The sequence below is a fragment of the Labrus mixtus genome, chromosome 13 (assembly GCF_963584025.1).
Source record: "Labrus mixtus chromosome 13, fLabMix1.1, whole genome shotgun sequence".
Classification (NCBI taxonomy): Eukaryota; Metazoa; Chordata; class Actinopteri; order Labriformes; family Labridae; genus Labrus; species Labrus mixtus.
The window spans coordinates 23,989,668-24,009,543 of record NC_083624.1 but is presented as its reverse complement, the minus strand read 5'-3'; positions in this window follow the sequence as shown (position 1 = coordinate 24,009,543).

Here is a 19,876-nt window from a genome sequence, read left to right as displayed (position 1 = left end):
TTGGTATCTCCTGAGAAAAGTTGTGATAGGTTACAATAAAAGCTCAAGTAGCCTACAGAAACCAAAAGTATATTTAGGGGGTTATTAATTTGGCAGCTAATCAAGATTGATATTTATAATCCCCATCATGAGTAGATGGTTTGGTGATGCTGTGACCTTCAACCTAGAACCATAATCATGTAAAACTTGTCATGAAAATCCCATCAACACCAAAATAATTTTGTTTTGTGCCAATTACCAAATGGAAGCATGTTGTCAGTTAGCGTTTAGCTCTCTGCTGTTTGGCATAGTTTGGAAAGAGCTAGCAGAGTTAGCTTAGCTTAGCAGACCCTCCAGATGTGTTTAATATCTTAATGTCAACAAACAGACAAGTGGTTGGAGTTTCTTGAATTTCCCCATTATTACCATATCATACTGTAAAACTTACAAGAACAATGAATGTCTCCGAAGAGCGTTATTTAGTCTACTACTTAAACATTATCATTAAACACAGAGAGACAGCACACAACTTGCACCACCTCATCGCTGAGAAGTTAGTGTTGACTATATTTCAGCACTTCGTCACTGTGAGTTAAATCATGTTGGCTATCTGTAATACAAAAAAATGAAATAGTAAAAAGGTTAGAATGTGAGTATGTAGCATGGAAGTGGATTAGGACCAGACATGAGAAAGAAACAATGGTGGAGGAAGATTTTTTATTTCCTTGTGGAAAAAGTTCAAATGTCAAGAATGAAGATGACTGCAACTTTATTCTTGAAATTGTATTTCAGTTTATTCTCAACAGTTCAAGTTTTTTTCTCGATTTTATGACTTTTTTCCCACAACATTTCGAATATTATTCCTTAAAATGCATAATGGAAGAAAAAACCTTCCTGCTGTTATTATTTATTTCTCATGTTTTTGACCTCTATTGTCAACTTGCCATCAGACTGTTAATATTAAACTCGCCATGCAAAAAAAGCTATTACTAGTCAAATACAAATAAACAAAGGAGGACACCACCTTTTGGCGGCATGTGGAATTGCAGTTAAATACCACATGCAAAATTTTGACTGAACAGCATTACAGACTTGCTAGCACAGCTGTAGTTTAGTTTTAAATCATTAATCTGATCATAAAAAACAAACAAAACATATATGTATATATAGGCTAGAAATGTATTTGTAGGAAGGAATTTGGTTCTGGACAGTACAATAAATCAAATAAAACTATAATTCCCTTTATGTATCTGACATTACACTTGATCTGCATTAGCTGATGGACTGAGTCTTGTTAGATCTTGGTAGATGTTTAAATATTTTGAGCTTTTGCATCTTATCCATGAGTTTAGAGAACACAACTTTTAAACAAAACAAAAGCTGTCCTTCATTTTTTTCCTAATCTAAAAATATTTTATTGTTAAAACTACATAGCCTACTATCGAGCAAAAACACCTTGTACACTTATTAGTGTTTATGTATGACTCAATAAAGTTAACTTTCCATGCAGCTGTAGTCATATGTTTCTAGACAAAGTAATGTGGGTGGCAGAGTTGGGATGTTTAGGTAAAGTTTGATCTTTAGGTTCTTGTATTAATGTGTGACAAACCACTAGCCAGCTGACTCAGTTACATTAACCTTTTATTTTATTTTGTTGTAAAATCATTATATGAATCATTGACTTTATCCTGAAGGTAACCAATATTCATAACACTGTTGTTGGTGTGGATTGCATGAAAATGAGGAGAATGGGTATGTAGATGTTGAAGTAGATCATGGATACAGTAGAGGGATTAAAGGGATATGAGTCACTCTCATGATATCCTGTTATTTTCAGGGTCAATTGATGTGCCTGCTGAATGTTGACTGTAGTTTAGGATAACCACCACAAGATGTCAGCACATCACCAATGATCGTATGTCATACAAGTTTTTCATATTTTTCATGTATCATGTTATCTAAATGAGTTTTTTGTTGTGAGTTTGACTGAATGTGGCTTCAAAAGCCATCAAGAAGTATTTGTGCATGTGATAAAATTTAACAAATAAAACCTCATTAAATACAAATTAATTGTTTAATCAAACTTTAAGGCACAATATGCTCACACAAACACACACACACACACACACACACACACACACACACATATTCTGACCAATGGTTAAGTCATGATGTTCTCACTGAATTAGTTGGAATTAAATAAATGTTTTGTAGTTTTCTAGAAAAACTATTTTGCATTTCAGCTCAAGTAACTTCAAAATGTAAATTAAAACCGCAAGCAGTGATGAAGGGCCCTCGCACCCCGGTGCATGTCGGGGTGTGTCGCGACCACAGGAGTGCAGCAGCAGCGGAACGTGGCTAAGCAGCAGGCTGTGCAATTCGATTTGTGTAAAAGTCGTAGTACTGGCATGTTGAACTAGGCAACGTAATGAAGTTCACAGAAAATTTTAACGTAGAGCAGTTCAGGCTGGCACTGTCATGATCACTATGAAATTTGGAGGAAATTGAGGTTTGTATACCTGATGTAGTACTTACTCCTTGCAGAAGGGGGCGCTGTGGTTGAAGTTGACTATTGTTATGTCACTGTGTTCAGAGGCTAACCCTGATCATACATGCAAATTTCAATCAGATTAGACAAAGTATTTAGGGTGTAGTACTTAGTCCTTACAGTAGGGGACGCTATGGTTGAAGTTGACTATTGTTACATCAATGTTTTCAGAGGCCAACCCTGATCATACATGTGAAATTTGAAGCAGATCAGACAAAGTATCTAAGATGCAGTACCGCCTCTTTCCAGTAGGGGGCGCTATGGTAATGGCATAATTATATTAAGTTAGGTGTGATCAGGCCAGTCCTTACATTGTTCAAGTGAAATTTGGAGCAAATCTGACATAGTATATGGGAGGTAGTACTTATTCTTTGCAGTAAGGGGCGCTATGGTTAAAATTTGTTATTGCTATGTGACTGTGTTCAGAGGCCATCCCTGATTATACCTGTGAAATTTGGAGCAAATCTGACATTGTATATGGGAGAAAGTACTTATACTTTGCAGTAGGGTACCATAACCCTATGGTTATGGTATCATGTATGAAAAATTTGGATATGATTGAACATTGCATGTGCAGAGATATAAGCATTTTCTTCATTACATCAAAATTTGCATGCACGCCACGGCCACGCCCTTTGACAAAATAACATGCAGAGCACAGCGGGATATGTTGAACTTGTCTAGAACACAGAGTTTGCGTCGAACGGATGAACGCTTTTGGACTAGCTTTATTTTTCGCATCTGCCAGTCTTTAATTTTATACACATGTTTATGTATTGCAGTTTTACTTAAACTGTATTTCCGTTTTCTTTTCTATCTTCAAAAGCAACATTTTATCCATATTTCAACACAATATGCACAGAAATATACATAAACTTATACTTGTCTTATATTACATGAAAAAGTTCTCAAAACTACAAAATAAACGTTTCTGTGTGTTATTATTCTTTTCACAAATATACAATAATTCGGTTCTGCTACTTAAGAGCTTCTTATCAATGCAATACAGTTGCAAACAGGTTTCCAGTTTAACTGAATAAAAGTTCAATTCTCGCTTAGCATTATGCTAACAAATAACATGGGAAATCCCATAGAGAAACAGCGAAGCTAGCGGATATAAGTACAAAATATGAAAACGAATGGTCTTCATGAACCCACGGTTACTTTAAGAGATATGCAGGAGCTTTACAAAACTAGCAAAAGAGTATGGGAGCTAGGGACAAGCCATGACAGACATAGGCTACATGAACGTGGTGATGAGCTAAGCTAGCACTCATGAGCATCATATCTAAAGTGCCTTAAAACACATAGTAAAATTCAGAATTGTAGGTTCAACGTGCTGCGGAGGCTGAATGTTTGAAATATTGTAGGGGGCGCCACTGAACCATTAAGCCACGCCCATTCATTTAAACGGTATCAAATGTTTGACTTTACCACCAGGATCATATGTATGAAGTTTCGGGACTGAACGACTATGTTAAGCCCGTGAAAAAATGACTTCCTGTTTGATGGCGACAGCGCGTCCGTATGGCGACAGCGTTGGACGTAGGCATTTGAGCTTGAAAGTCTTGTATGGCCAAGGTGTTAGCGTGGTCCACACTAATTTTGATGGGGAATTGAGCTACCGTGTAGCAATGGCTAATGCTAATTGAGTAGAAGTAACTTCCTGTTGTCAACAGGTGGCGCTGTGACTTATTGAAAAATGTCAAACATGGATGTGTTCAGGGCGGGTCCCGTATCATGCATGAGAAATTGTAATATGATTGAACACTGCATAGCTGAGATACAAGCATTTGCCAGTACCAGGATTATATGTATGAAGTTTCGGGTCTGTACGACTATGTTAAGCCCGTGAAAAAATGACTTCCTGTTTGATGGCGAACAACGCGTCCGTAAGGAAACAGCTTTTCACGCAGGCCTTTGTGCTTGTAAAGGTCGTATGGTCAAGATCTTTAGATGGTCAACAGCGATTCTGAGGGAGATACAAGCAACTGTGTAACAATGGCTAGTGCAAAGGAAACAGTGCTCAGACGGAGTGACCTCCTGTTGTCAACAGGTGGCGCTGTGACTAATTAAAGAAATTAAACAATGGATGTGTTCAGGGCGGGCTCTTTGTCATGCGTGATTTTTTTGGTGATGATTGAACACAGCATAGTAGAATACTGTCTTTGGCGCGATGCCAAAAACGACATAAACGTTGACATCACGCAACGGCCACGCCTTATTTCGAAACCTCGTGATTTGAGCACAACTTTTATTCTTCAACTTGTCTACTTTCATTTGACACCAAACTTGAATTGATCAGATAAACGCTCCCGGGCAGATGCTATCAAACAGGTACCCTATAAACGGTGAAAATACAGACTTTTTAGACATTCAAAAAATCGTAGCGGACTTCCTGTTGAAATTAGACAATGACTTCTACTGACTTTTTTGTAGCTCTCGGCCTGCTCTAACATGTAAAGAAATTCATGTATGTAGGCAAAAAAACCTATTCGTAAAAATCAATAGGGGCGCCGTCGAGCAAACTTTGTTCATGAAAACGCCAAAATATCCACATTTTCCGTGGGACCCGATGACCATGCAAATTTTGCTGAGTTTTCGGGCACGTTCAGGCCCTCAAAATCGCGTTTGAAGTGGAGGATGAAAAAAAATAATAACCATTTGGGTTCCAATAGGGTCCTACGCACTTGTCAGTGCTTCGCGCCCTAATAATAACCATTTGGGTTCCAATTAGGGGTGTAAAGGTACTCGGACCGGACCGTTTCAGTACAGGGCCTTTGGTCCAGTCCGCACGCGGACCGATCCGAGTACGCTCGGGAAAAAAAGTGCCTTAAAGCAGAAGCACACCTCAGGGTGGAGGAAGGCTGCAGAGCTTTTAGTTAGTAACTTGTAAAAAAGTTCAAACATAAACTGTGCAAACTGTGCAGATTACTAGTTCCTCGAGCCCTGTCGGTTTGGACAGTTGCATATAACCGGGATGGAGATCTTTTTACGGACTGACTCTTAAGTTTCGTTTTCATTTTCAGCGATGATCCCACTCCAGCGGAGTGGGGAAGGGGAGGGGGAGACGCGTCTGTGTGGGAGCATAACCTGCAGCTTGATAGAATGAACACCCTCCCTCCCCAACAGACAGCCTTTTGCTAGTAATTCTGAATGGGCCAAAGCCACAACAAATGCCGTTGAAGTTCTTATATCGCCAGAGGGAAATATTAATAGTTCTGCTATGAAACTGTCCCAGATGTGATTAGGTTTATTATGTGCTCAAAGGGCATTCAAAAAACTGTTGGCTTAATAAACTAAAAGGTGTCACTGTAATTAAAAATAAATATTTTTATATATAGGCTATATTAATTACTTCATTTCATTCTAAAATACTTTATTTCATTCATATCTTTTATTTATTGGAGACTCTTTTGGTTGAAGGATGCAGCATAAGTTTATTATTATAATTTTGAACTGTCGATGCTGCACTTAGCCCAATGTGTAAAAGGGAAATTCTAAATGTTCCTAATAAAGAAAAAAAGTGTTGCATCAGGTCCCTTTACTGTACCGAAAATGTACCGAAACGAAGCTTCAAAACTGAGAACCGTACCGAACCGATATTTTTGTGTACCGTTACACCCCTAGTTCCAATAGGGTCCTATGCACTTGTCAGTGCTTCGGGCCCTAATAATAACCATTTGGGTTCCAATAGGGTGTTGTATAGAATCAATTCTGACTTAAAGAACAGAAATTTTGGTGCTTCCATTTTTTTTTTTTTTTTTTTTTTTAAATAAATGTGGCTTTTGATACACTCCTGAGACCCTTCCACACCATGTAACTTTTTTTGGTTTTGAAAAGAAAAAAATAAATAGCTGTACCCTTAGACTTTAACAAAAATAGCATTGTGTTGAATGTGACATCACATAGAAGTACTACTTTAAAGAGACTAAAACCCTGCATTGAGTGTATACACATTTGCACATCTATATATATATATAATTTCAATAACTATCTTGAGGAGAGGTGGATGGATTAAAGTGCATTATACTGTAAGAAAACAAAGCCCACAGTTATCCCATTCGGGGCAGGAAATGAACTTTGTCCCATCAGCAACAGTGGCTCCCCAAGTACACATTTTTAACCACCTCATTTAGCCTCTTTTGAATGGAGGTGGACCTCATGTGGATTGTTTGGCTTATTAATCACACATTGTGTTCATTTCCTGCCCTGATCACATGCAAATAACACCAGACACTGAGGGGATTTTTTCTATCCATTACACTATACTGTACCAACATGGCTGCTGGTAACCTTGGTCAAGGGGCACTCATATTAATGACATGAACACATTACCAGTAAAACAGCAAAAAGGTGCTGCTCGGCTCACAGCAAATTACAGCAAACGGATACACCGCTCATCGTGAGCCACACAGAACAGGGATGACAGCAGACAGGCCGGACACGAGTGTGAACTGTAGCTGCACTCCTCTCTTCTTTTGTCCTCCCCCTCCTCAATCCAGTCCAGCAGGAGGAGGAGGAGGAGGAGGAAATTGAAATTTGGGGAATTGAAATGATCAGGTTCATCCCAGTTTTGTTGATAAATGTCAGAAAAAACCTGAAGACAGTCGTGTTCTTGTTTCGCAGCTGTTTTTGTGCATCAAAATGAGGCGATCAAACTGAATGGAAATTACATGATAATCAGTCACATCTCCCTCACATGAACACAGAAATAACCCCCCAAAACACCTCGGGGGTCTTCAGTTTCAAACATAACGGGCTCTTTCAATCCTGCATCTGATTGGGAGACAGATGTCTGAGTGGCAGGTGAACACACAATGAGGTAGAACATAATGTTTCATGAGAGTCTAGTCGGAGCACAAAACACAAGACCATCGTCATAGTGACTGCTGGGGTGCAGTGACTAGTACAAACCTCCAGAGGGCAGTAACTCATCGGCTCAGGAAATGATATCGACAGCATTAACACACAAACACACTAACAAGTGCTTAGGGATGGAAGGACCCATTAAATGGTTTGAACTGCAATAACAATCCAATAGAAAATACACAAACCTGCACTGTCCACATTGTTTGAATCCAGTTCTCCCCCAACATTCAGCTTCCAATCTAAAATTCATTCCTCTTGTAGCTGCACAGTAGGGATTTCTTCAGATTTGTCGAGTAAAAAATTTAGGGAAGGTCAAACCTTTACCACATTCCAAGTGGTTTTAAAACAATCTTAGCAGTCTGATTCTACAGATCAAATTAGGAGATTGTTATTACATTATTAAAGAATAATGGGCATGGGTTAAAACTTGAGAATACATTTTGCCAAACTATTTTTTGACAAGTGAAAAAAACTAAACAGAACCAAAAAACCCCCCCAAAAAAACTAAAGCTTACCTTCTTTGGATTGTGATTATAAAACATTTAAAGAAATGGAATTCATAAAACTAGTTGTGCCTCAGCATAGATAATCAGCAAGAACGATTGCACGTGAGCCCGGAAAAGAAAGGGGGAAGGAATGAAGAGAAGGAGCAAGAAGTCCTGCTCTCCTCCACATGAGCGATGGTAAGTGTTATTGCTGATTCGTGTTTGACTGATTCAGTCAAGAACTCAACAGGAAAAAAAAAAAAAAAGGAACGAAAAGTGAAATGTCATACATCTCCTACAGCTAGCGTGGCATCCGTACGGGGATCCTCTCATGGATTCCTCTTTGTGAGGAGAGGTTCTGGGTGGAATTGGGAGGATGCAGAGACACACTGGACTCCTTCACACTAGTTTGTAGTTACAGCAGTTCCTCATTCACTACTTTACTCTTGTTGCATTTTCAGTCACGCTTAACCCACCAGCAACGACTGCAGGTCATGATTGTAAGTTTAATGGATGTTAAAAGGGTGGAGACACAACTTAGGAGGTCTGAAGATGTGTTCCTAGACCAGGGGTGGGCAAACTTTTTGACTCGCGGGCCACAATGGGTTCTATAATTTGACAGAGGGGCCGGGCCAGGAACAGATGGATGGAGTGTTTGTGTGAACTAATATAAATGACATGTAAAAGCCATTACATGAAAGGATTTGGCCTTTAACAGGTAGCAAAGCATGAATATGCAAGGCTCATTGTACAAATTGATTTCCAAATGCATTCATTTAATTAATTTAAATTTTAATAAACACAGTAGAGAAACTCAAGTTCAGTTTCAGTGGGAACAGTGTTGTTGATCTCCCTTTTTTGCCAGTGCATTAAAGTCTGGAGTTAGTTTTGTAGTGGTAATTCTCAGGATAGATCCGAGGTGTTGGTCAGTTAACTTGGATCTGTGAGGGGCTTTGTTGATGTTCATGATGCTGAATGTCTGCTCACATACGTAGATATATCGCTTAGCTCAGGAAATTTGTCGGATTTCCCCATTAACTCCAAAAATGCGCTGATCTCCTCTTTCAGCTCCCACACTCATTGAAACACTTTGCCCAAACTTAACCAGCGGACACAAGAGTGGTACAGTAAGTCCTGATGATCCGCATCAGTTTCCTCCAGGAACGTAATAAACTGACGATGCTGAAGTCCCCTTGCTCGTATAAAGTTAACAAGTTTTACAACTGGATTCACGACATGATTAAGCTGCAATACAGACTTACACAGAGATTCCTGATGGATGATGCAGTGAAGGAAAATAACATCCTGGTTTCACTTTATCCTGGATTCTTTTCAGCAGCCCAACATGTTTTCCAGTTAAATTTGGCGATCCATCCGTTGTGACATTGGCAAGTTTACTCCAAGGTAGCTTCATTCTCTCGATGACAGCAGACACCTGGTTATACAAGTCCTCTCCTCGCGTTTTTCCTTTCAGGGACTCCATGGTCAAAAACTCCTCCGTTATCTCAAAACTGTCATTAATCCCTCAGATAAAAATGAGGAGCTGAGCAGTGTCTTTTACGTCATTACTTTCATCCAGCACTAGTGAATATAACTTAAAGGACTCAGCCTTTTTGTTTAATTCGCTGGCTATATCTTCGTCAATCAGTTCCACACGGTGAGTCACAGTCCTGCGTGATAAACTGATTTTTTCAAACTGGCCTTGGCTCTCCGGACACAAGAGACCTGCTGTCTCTACCATGCATTCTTTTAAAAACTCGCCTTCGGAGAAAGGCTTGCTAGCCTTTGCTAATTTGAATGCCAGCAAAAAACTTGCCTTGGTAGTTGACTCTTGAATCGCAGTTTGTCGGTGAAAAAAATGTTGCTGAGTCTGTAAATTATCCTTCAACCTCTGAGCCGCAGCCGCCCGTTCTTGCGGGGACTGCTTGCTAGCGTAGTTAGCATGCTTCGTTGCAAAGTGACGGCTGATATTGTACTCTTTGAAAACTGCGACAGTTTCTTGGCATATCAGGCATACAGCCTTTGATCGGACTTCAGTGAAAAAATATTTAGTTGTCCACTCCGTATTAAACACTCGGCATTCACTGTCCACTTTTCTTTTCTTTGATCCGCTCATTTTTACAGAAGGGCTCATACGGGTTCATAGGGCAAAGCGAAAAAGTGAAGAGAGGAATAATACACCACACTCTGAAGTGCGCCATCTATTGGGGAAAAGCGGGCATTACAGGGGAAAACGAACAAGGTTTAATTATAATAAAATTAAATTTAATAATAATATAATTTGGACAAGTTCGGCAGGCCGGATTAAAAAGCCCAACGGGCCGTAAATGGCCCGCGGGCCGTAGTTTGCCCATGCCTGTCCTAGACACACACGCGCACACACACACACACACACACACACACACACACACACACACACACACACACACGCCCCCCAGAGAATTTTGAGCGTCAAACACTTAATTTCCTGCATTCTGGTGAATTTCTATGCAACAATTTGTGCCTTTTCTGAATTAATTCATGGCAGATTGTTTTTTACTATGTATAAGAAATTATAATTATTTATGAATTACTATTAATTATTCAACTTTATTGTTCATAACTTTCTGCATATTCAAAACATTACAGGTGTTTTGGGATGTTTTTTTAGGAATCATGTACATCTCAAATCAAATCTATTAGAGAATGACACCTTGTTATAGCCTTAGTATCCAAAATTTAAAACTACATAAAAGCTGTTGTTATGGCTGACTAATCTTTCACTCACTGAAGATCCATTATTTTGTAAAAACCCAATGTAATTACGAGGAGGCAGGAAAACTTGCACAAGGATTTATTAACCAAAAAAGGCAAAATCAACAGGTGGTCCAATACCGAGTTGATGTCCAAAAGTAGAATAAATTTGCGTTAACTGACTAATGACAAACTATAAATAATACATATCAATAAAAATGTTTCCATGTTACATAAGACCATGAACAATTTTTATAGTAAAAATAACAAACCTTTTAGAAATAGGGACACAAGTTAAAATTGGCTCTTACAGCCATGAAATTCAAAAATCACAAGAAATCACATCTTTATTTTCCACATAACTGATTAAGCTGCTCTTATAGGTCCCATACTGTGCTTTTGAAAGTAGATTGTTGTGACTGTATGTGTGTACTTCTGAAAAGGACAATTCACAGTGTTAGCATGCTAATGTTAGCGCTCTTTAGTTAGCTCGTAGCTTCACATTAGCTGTGTCCTGCATTGTTGTGTTAGCAGCGCTAAACCATAGACAGCATGTAGCATGACACATGCTAATAACAACGTTAATAACAAATACTCGTGTAATCGCACCCATCCCTAATGTGTATTGACATTTAAAGGGAGAGACGAAGAAGAAGAGCTGCGCTCTGAATACTAGAGCCCGAATATAAGACGACCCGACTTTTTCGGACCTATTTCGAGGGGGGAAAGGTCATCTTACATTCGGACCAATACGGTCAAATTGTGCAGAGAGAATTATTTCCATTGGTCATTCTGACCAGAGACATTTAGAATTTTCGGTCCTCCTCATTTTTTTCCGGTCAATAACCGGTAATTACCGGACAACGGAAACTCTGGCCATAGGCTTTCCATTCATTCCAATTTGTAGTCAAGCGCTCAGATGTTGCTATGGAAACAGAGTTGTTGTTTTTTAAAAACAATTCTATTTTGACTGGAAAAACACATGAAGATATAAATTAGTGGTCTAATTATTATTTTATTTAGTAAGTGACCATGGTTTAAGCGGGTTTATGCCCTTCGAGGTGTCCGATTATCAGTAATGAATAGACTGCATGTCGGACAGTTCTCGCCTCCACGTCGTCCATTCATTACTGATAATTGGACACCTTGTCGGGCATTAACTCGTATACTTTGTGGTGTCACCTCTATACAGTTAATGGGACACTAATGCAAACACCAACCTGTTGCTCTTGCTTTGTCTTGTCACTGTCTGCGCCCGCAACCATAGACTGTGTAAGACCACGAGTCCTGACCGGACCTACAAATCTACCTTTTCTAAATATTGGGGGGGGGGGGGGACATCCCCTGCGTCCCCCCCGAAATCTACGCCTATGCACACACACACATACTCATCTTAACCTATCTTCACTTCATGTCCCAAAAAACATATAATGTTTTTTAATAAATGAGTGGCATCTCAAAGAGAGAGTGTGTGTCAGACTGGTTTCTCATGTTCTTACCGGATAACCTGTGGCGTCTGCATTTCCTATAGCCACAATCGCTTGAAGATAGTGCTTGACAATATCCTGCCTGATGACGCCACTGAACGCTTCAAGTTCCAAATCCTCGTCGACCACCTGAAGCTGGAAGACGCTCTTCTCATTGCTGACTCCTACAGCAACAGCAGGTACCCCTACAGCAAGACCATGGCATCCCTGACTGAGTTGTACGGCCAGCCTCACAAATTGGCCCTGCAGCGCATCACTGAGGTTCTGGCTGAGCCCGCAGTCAAGAGCGGTGACAGCCGAGGATTCCGCCTGTTTGCACTGAAGGTGAGAGCCCTAGTTGAGATGTTGCACCAGCTGGGGAGAGAAGGGAGAACGGAACTAGAGTGTGGGTCACATATCACGTCTATTGTCAAAGCTACCTCATGACCTCCGAGCTCAATTCAAGTGCTTCATCAATCCCATTCGCACACCCATCCCGACATTGATCGATTTCGCTGAGTGACTTGAGTATGAAGTCCGCATTCAGGATGACGATGTACCGACACATCCGATCCGGTCATCGCAAGAGGGGTGACCAGGCCGTCAGAGAGGTGCCCAGACTCAGCAAAAGGCATCAGCACGCTCTACCACTGCTTGGATATGAACCCCCTGGAAAGACTTCAGAGTCTCCTGCAAATCTTAAGTCACAGGAGAAGAAACCAGATAAGCCCAAGAAATACTGCCCCTTCTGTGACAACGTTCAGCACTACTTCAATCAGTGTCCAGAGGTTAAGAAATTCACTAAAGATCAAAAGGTAGCTTGGATCAAGCAAGGTAAACGGTGCTGGAGGTGTGGAAGAGACCACTTCGCAGCTCAGTGCTACCTCAAGGCTAAATGTCAGCAGTGTAATCAGACTCACCTTGAAGTACTGCATGAGGTCAACATGTCGACCTGTGTCAAACCAGAGATGCAGTTCTCGGAAACCAATCAGCCTGTCACCTACTACCTAGATCCATCATGGAGAAGTAGTCTTGTGCTGCTGAAGATGGTGAAGGTCTGCCTCTGGCAAACAATGGCAAAAAGAGTATGGAGACCGATGCCATTCTAGACGACAGGTCAGAGCGCACAATCCCCCTCCACGGTGCAGCTCAGAAACTAGGACCTCAGGGACCGGGTGAGGAACTGGTGCTTAGAACCATCCGCCAAGACATCAAGATGGTTCCAGGACGGTCCGTATCCTTCACTGTTTCCTCTGTCATTCACCCTCAGAAACAGTTCAAGATCCACAGAGCATTCACTGCGGTAGAGCTCGGCCTCTCTAAACACTCTCATCCTGTTGAAGCTCTGCAGAAGACTTACCGCCATCTCAGAGGGCTTTCCCTCCACTCATTCAATCAGGAACAGCCACTGCTGCTCATCGGCTCAGATTATCCTCATCTCCTCATTCCAGTTGAGCCAGTGCACTTAGGGCCTCCACGTGGCCCTGCAGCTCTCAAGACAAGACTTGGTTGGACACTTCAAGGTCCTGCCAAAGTCCTCCTGCATCAGTCCTCCACCCCTCAGTGCCTGCTTATCAACACCCTGACTCCATCCGCAGAACTCCTCGATCATGTGACTAAACTCTGGCAGATGGATGTCCTACCCTACCGGAATGAGAAGCTGAGTACCGTTCGGTACGGCATCCACGGAGGAAACCCCGCCCGCCAAGTGAGTTAATAGCCAATCACCACGCGCTAAAGGTTGGTGACGCTGAAAACAACATTACTTTTAGCACGGCGAGCAATGAGGAGCAGCCAGGCCCGGAGTGGCTAATTGGGAGAACCGGGACAATTCCCGGTGGGCCAGGCTGCCTGAAGGGCCGCCAGGGCCGGTACAGTGACAGTTTATAGATCATACAGGCTGCAGTCATTGCTCAAGTAGCGTTATACTATAGACCAGTTTCTGATAGTGTGGGGCGAGTGTGCGCGCCTGGAAAACATGTACTGCGCAGTGTTTCCCACTCGTCCAGGTATATTAACGGCCGCAAACGCCCTTTTTCCGAAAGCCTCTCTCCCTCATTATGTCAAAAACATGCATTAAAAGATAACTGTGGGTCCACGAACGTGAGAGGGAGAGAGAGCTATACGGGTGAGCAAGAGTCGGGGAACGTGCCATTACGCATATAAGTGGACGGAAAAGAAACAAAAAGTGAAATTTATCATCTGCTCTACAGTTTACATGTTAACCAGTGAAGTATGTGAACTACATGGCAGGCTGCTGTCTATTAACTAACTGATGTCTTTCAACATCAACTGAGTGCTCCTCTGTCTGTCCGTCTGCGCATCACCCTCACTGCTCTTATCAAAAACTCTAAACTGGGCATAAACCACATCTGAACCTTCAGTGTGAGGTTTGATGTCTTTTGAAGTGTTCTTAAATCGTTTGAGCTGCTGTTAATACTCAAAATATTTACAATACTGAACATTACAAGAATAAGAGAGGAGCGATAATCGTAACTAAAAGAGAAATATGACAGTATGCCACCAATGCACTTTTTTGTTGACATTCATTGAGCTAATTGTAGTTTACTTCATGTTAAAATCAAATCTGACCTTTGCAATAGGCTGAAAGGAGAGCACCTGAATTTGTTTTGCTTCAAAGTAAAATAAATAGTTTTAAAATGAAAAACATTTCTAAATCCCTTGATGTTCTGTAAAATTTGCCTAAAATACTTAACACTGGAAACATTTTAACAGCCCGGCCCGTCAGAACCTAACCGAACCGTGAACCGTGAACCATGACCAAAAAACCGAGGTACGTATTGAACCGTGGGCTGACTGTATTGTTGCATTCCTAGCAAGTACTGCCTTTGGGCATGACGTCCAGTCCATGTTTAGCCACATTCGCTCTTCAGAAGCATGTCCTGGATCACACAGCAGCCCAGACGAGGAAACCCGCCACTCCATAGAGACCAGTTTCTATGTTGACAACCTCCTGCAAAGCTTCACCTCAATATCCGAAGCCAAGCAACTCGTCAACAAGCTACAGCAGCTACTGCTTTCAGGTGGTTTTGAACTATGTCAGTGGGCTACCATTGTTCCTGACATCATTAGCGATATGCCACCAAGTTCAAGATCGGAAAGCAGTGAACTCTGGCTATCACCTGACGGGGCTGATCCACTGGAGCGGGCTCTGGGGCTTCTGTGGCACTGTAAGTCAGACACCATCAGTTACCAGCTTCGCCACACTGAGCATCCTGAACCTACCATGCGCAGCATCTACCGGGTCCTAGCCAGACAGTACGACCCTCTGGGATTGCTCATCCCCTACACCACTCAAGCCAAAATGCATGTGCAGCGACTCTGGGATAAGAAAAGAGACTGGGATGACCCACAGCTACCTGATGACCTACTCGAGTTGTGGCATGCCTGGGAGAGTGAACTTCACCAGATTCCTGCCATCTCTCTTCCCAGAAGTTATGTACATCCGGAGACAGAGTTCTCTGCTTGCACCCACAGCATTCATGTTTTTCGGATGCTACGGAGAGAGCATACGGGTCCGTTGCCTACCTTCGGACAGTGGACCATGCCGGCGACATCCACATAGCATTCCTAGCAGCCAGAACACAAGTTGCCCCTGTCCGGCAGCAATCTATCCCAAGGCTGGAACTCTGCGCTGCCCACGTTGGTGCTCAGCTTGCTGCTGTCCTGAGAAGAGAGCTCACCCTCAACATCTCCAGCATCACCTACTGGACTGACTCGACTACAGTCCTGAGCTGGTTACAGTCACAATCATGCCGCTACAAAGTGTTCGTCGGGACCAGGGTTGCAGACATCCAGGAGCTGACGGAGGATAGTGGCTGGCAGTATGTCAACTCGGGTGACAACCCAGCTGACGACATAACTAGGGGGTTACCTCTATCACAGCTCATTGGCCCCAACCGCTGGAGCGATGGGCCTCCATTCTTGTGGCAAGATTAATCATCCTGGCCTCCATCTCCAGACATCTCTTCATCAGCCGATCCTGCTGAACTGCGGAAATCCAACTTCTGTGGCCTCATTGCAGTGACTCCAGACATACATCTACCTGATGCCAGTGGCTTCAACAGCTTCAACGAACTGCTAAAGTCTACGGTCCAAGCATGTCATGGGGCGGCAAACACCTCAGACCCAACAGCAGATGATTACAAGTACGCTGAGCTGGCCCTATTTAGACTGTTTCCAAGAGGAAACTGCTGTTGACATCACAGAAATCAGTCTCCACAAGCAGCAGATTACTCACCTTAGCTCCAGAATACGACCAAGAATCCCAGTTGATGGGGGTGTCTCCGAAGATGTGACGACCTCTGCCAAGATACAGTGCATCCAGTTGTACTTGACCCTCCTCATCACATCACCAAGCTCATCATTCAGGACTTTGACAGCCGGCTGGCCCACCCTGGACCTGAAAGAGTCTTTGCTGAACTGCGCATTCGCAATATATTTTGTTTTGAACTGGAATATTATTTCTTTTAGACGCTTTTTTATTTTTTGACCCCAGAAAGACTAAATTTTGTTTTTTTTACACTGAACATTAAGGGCCTGTTTGTTTAAAGAGTGAGAGACTGAAAATCTTTTGTTTTGATTAGAGTTGCTGGGAATATAGTTTTGTGTTGTTGTTTTTTTTTGTTTTATGTTCCTAATACAAGAAGTATTTATGCAAGTGAACTTGTGTGGCAGTTTCTGTTTCATTTTTCTTATTTATTTATAAGGTGGTTTAGTTTAATACTTTTACATCCTTTGTGTTGGTTTTCTGACAATAAGAGTGGTGACTTAAAATAACAAACCAAAACGACTGGCACCCCAGAAAATAAACAAATTAAATTAGAAGTCTTGCCACTAAAACCGTCACATAAATAAATGGCACCCCAGATGGGACACGCATTTTCTGGAAACCTTTAAAAATAAAGGAAATAAAAGACCTGAAAACTATTACCTGTGTTGAAATCAAGGAACAAACAAAAGGCTGCATGTTCTAAAATGGCTGCTGCTCAGCTTGAAAAGATTGTGGAAGGATTCACTCAGCTTGATCTGACCTTCTTGGAAGGGAAAAGTGAAAATAAGGTCACAAATACACATTATTCTCTGTTGGAAATGGAGCTTTGTGAAGAATCTGAACTTGCTCAACCTTTAATTCCCTTGACACTGGAAAACTCGGAACTGGACAAAACTGCTCAAATGGAGAACACAAATAATCAAACCTTGGAAAAAAAGGAATTTCATGGATCACTCTTTGATGAACAAAACCCCCACACGGAGGAGCTAAAGAGCCATGTGGAAAAACACACTGACAAAATTGCAACTGTGTGTGATTCACAATTAAAGCAACTGGAGGAAAAGATGGAAAAACATTTTCAATACATTCATCATCAATTCAATTCAACAATAAACTGGCGCTTGAAACAATATCATGCAGAACTTTTATCGGATCTCAAATCTGTCTTTACCCCCATGGCATCTGCAATTAAACACTTGGAGGATGAAGTCACACACTGCAGCCAACATCGTCACGTTGTCAGAGGAAGTGAGCCATCGTAGCTTAACAACATCTTTGCAGCCCCCGACATTTGTTTATGCTTCTGTGCAGACTCTGCTGGTTAAAACGCAACCATACAGCCAACCTGCACTAACTAAACGACAAAGACTTCAATCTACCCTTTTACCTGAATGTCCTGAGGAGGAACTAATCTCTCCTATACATTCAGAAACTCACAATGAACCCAGAGCAGCTACCTACCATGGAAAAAGCCCCATCAAAGTGCAATTCCCCATGTTTGGAAGGATGGAGGATCCACAAGATCCATTATTATGAAAAATGCAAAGATTTTCTGGCTTTACAACCACTAACTGATGTTGAGTTAATTGCTACACTTCGCAATGTTTTACATGGTACTGCTTGTGATTGGTGGGATGTTGCTCGCCTGGATATCACAACATGGACAGAGTTTGAGAACAGATTTTGTTCTGCATTTTTGTCTGAAGATTACCAGGATGAATTGGCTGAAAGAGTCAGGACTCGAATACAGGGGGAGAATGAAAACATTCACGATTTTGCTTATATGTACAGGTCCCTACGTAAAAGGTGGAATCCAAACATCACTGAGCAGGAAGTTGTCAAAATGACGTTGAAAAACATAAACCCCAAATTAGCTAGTCAGCTAAGAAGCAGCAGTGTTGCTACTGTGGAGGCATTGGTTCGTCTTGGGCAGCAGCTGGAGAAAGACAGGGAAAATCAACATCAATATGAACAGAGGAAAAAATTCCTACAAAAGACCACAAAACCTGACACTACTGGCATTGCAAAAACTCCCATCCTCCATCAGCTTGTCCTCAGTATCAACCTGGAAAAAACAAGTTTCAAAGACAACCACCTGAACAAATTAATCAGAGACCAAGAGATGGACCGATTCAGCCTACCATTAACTCACTGACACATACACATACAGGACAAACTTCTGCTCTGTCAACACCACCAGGGGACTTACCACAACAGCTACTGGTTCCTGTTACAGTTGGCTCCTGGAAAGGAAATGCTATCCTGGACACTGGCTTCTCTTTTACCCTCATCAATGACACCATCTGGAAACAATTCAGAGGGTGTGAAAAGCAGTTGAAGCCCTGGTTTCGTGGTCCACTCTATCTGGCTGATCACTCAGGGAGGTATCCTCTTGGATGGAGTGAGCTAGACATCAACCTTCATCAACAAATTGCAGCTGTACCTGTGGTTGTCTTGCCAAATCCATGTCTTGCACTTCCTGTCGTCCTGGGTCTAGACTATGTTTGTATTTCGGGTTTACAGTTTGATGTGTCAGAGAACACCTACTGGTTTAAATCTGCCCCAAAGAGAAAATACAATTTCATAAAGGAACTAGCCGCAGAACAAGGGAGAGTTCAAACACAACCTCACATTGCTTTTTACTCTGCTGTATCCCCTACCATGGCCTTGCAGGAGTTGTCCTCAGCTGATCCTTTTGATACTGTTATTCAGTCTTCTAATCTGGATGATGCTGGAAAAAACAAACTGTACACTCAACTTCAAACAAACACCGATGTCTGCACATCAAAAGTGGGTAAATTGTCACACAATCTTCTGCCTTCCCATGACTTACCAATCAGGCAGAAACCGTACCGATGCTCCCCTGCAAACTCCAGGAAATAAAAAATCACATTGAGGAAATGTTGGCAGATGGAGTCATTACACCTTCCACCTCCTCGTATGCTGCTCCAGTGGTCTTGGTACCTAAAAAGAACAACCCCAAGTCACGTTTTTGTGTGGATTTCAGAAAATTGAATGCTACTACTCAAACTGATGCCTACCCTATTCCAAACATCCAAGAAATTTTGGAATCATTGGCTGGATCTTCTGTTTTTACAACAATTGACTTGAACAGTGGGTACTGGCAGGTACCAATGGAGAAAAGCAGCAAAGAGAAAACTGCATTCATTTGTCCTTTTGGGTTGTTCCAGTTTGAAGTCATGCCCTTTGGTTTGAAAAATGCTCCCGCCACATTCCAAAGACTTATGGAGTTGGTCTTGGGTGATCTTCGTGGCACTTGCATGGTTTATCTTGATGACATCATCATTCACTCCTCTTCCCTTGAGCAACACTACTATGATGTACAGGCTGTTTTGGAGAAACTCAGGCAGGCTGGACTGACGATAAACATGAAGAAATGCCAGTTCTTCAGACAATCACTGAAGTTTCTTGGCCATATTGTTTCGGTTGCTGGTGTTGAGGTGGATGAGGAAAAGACCAAAGCTGTCCAGGCATTCCC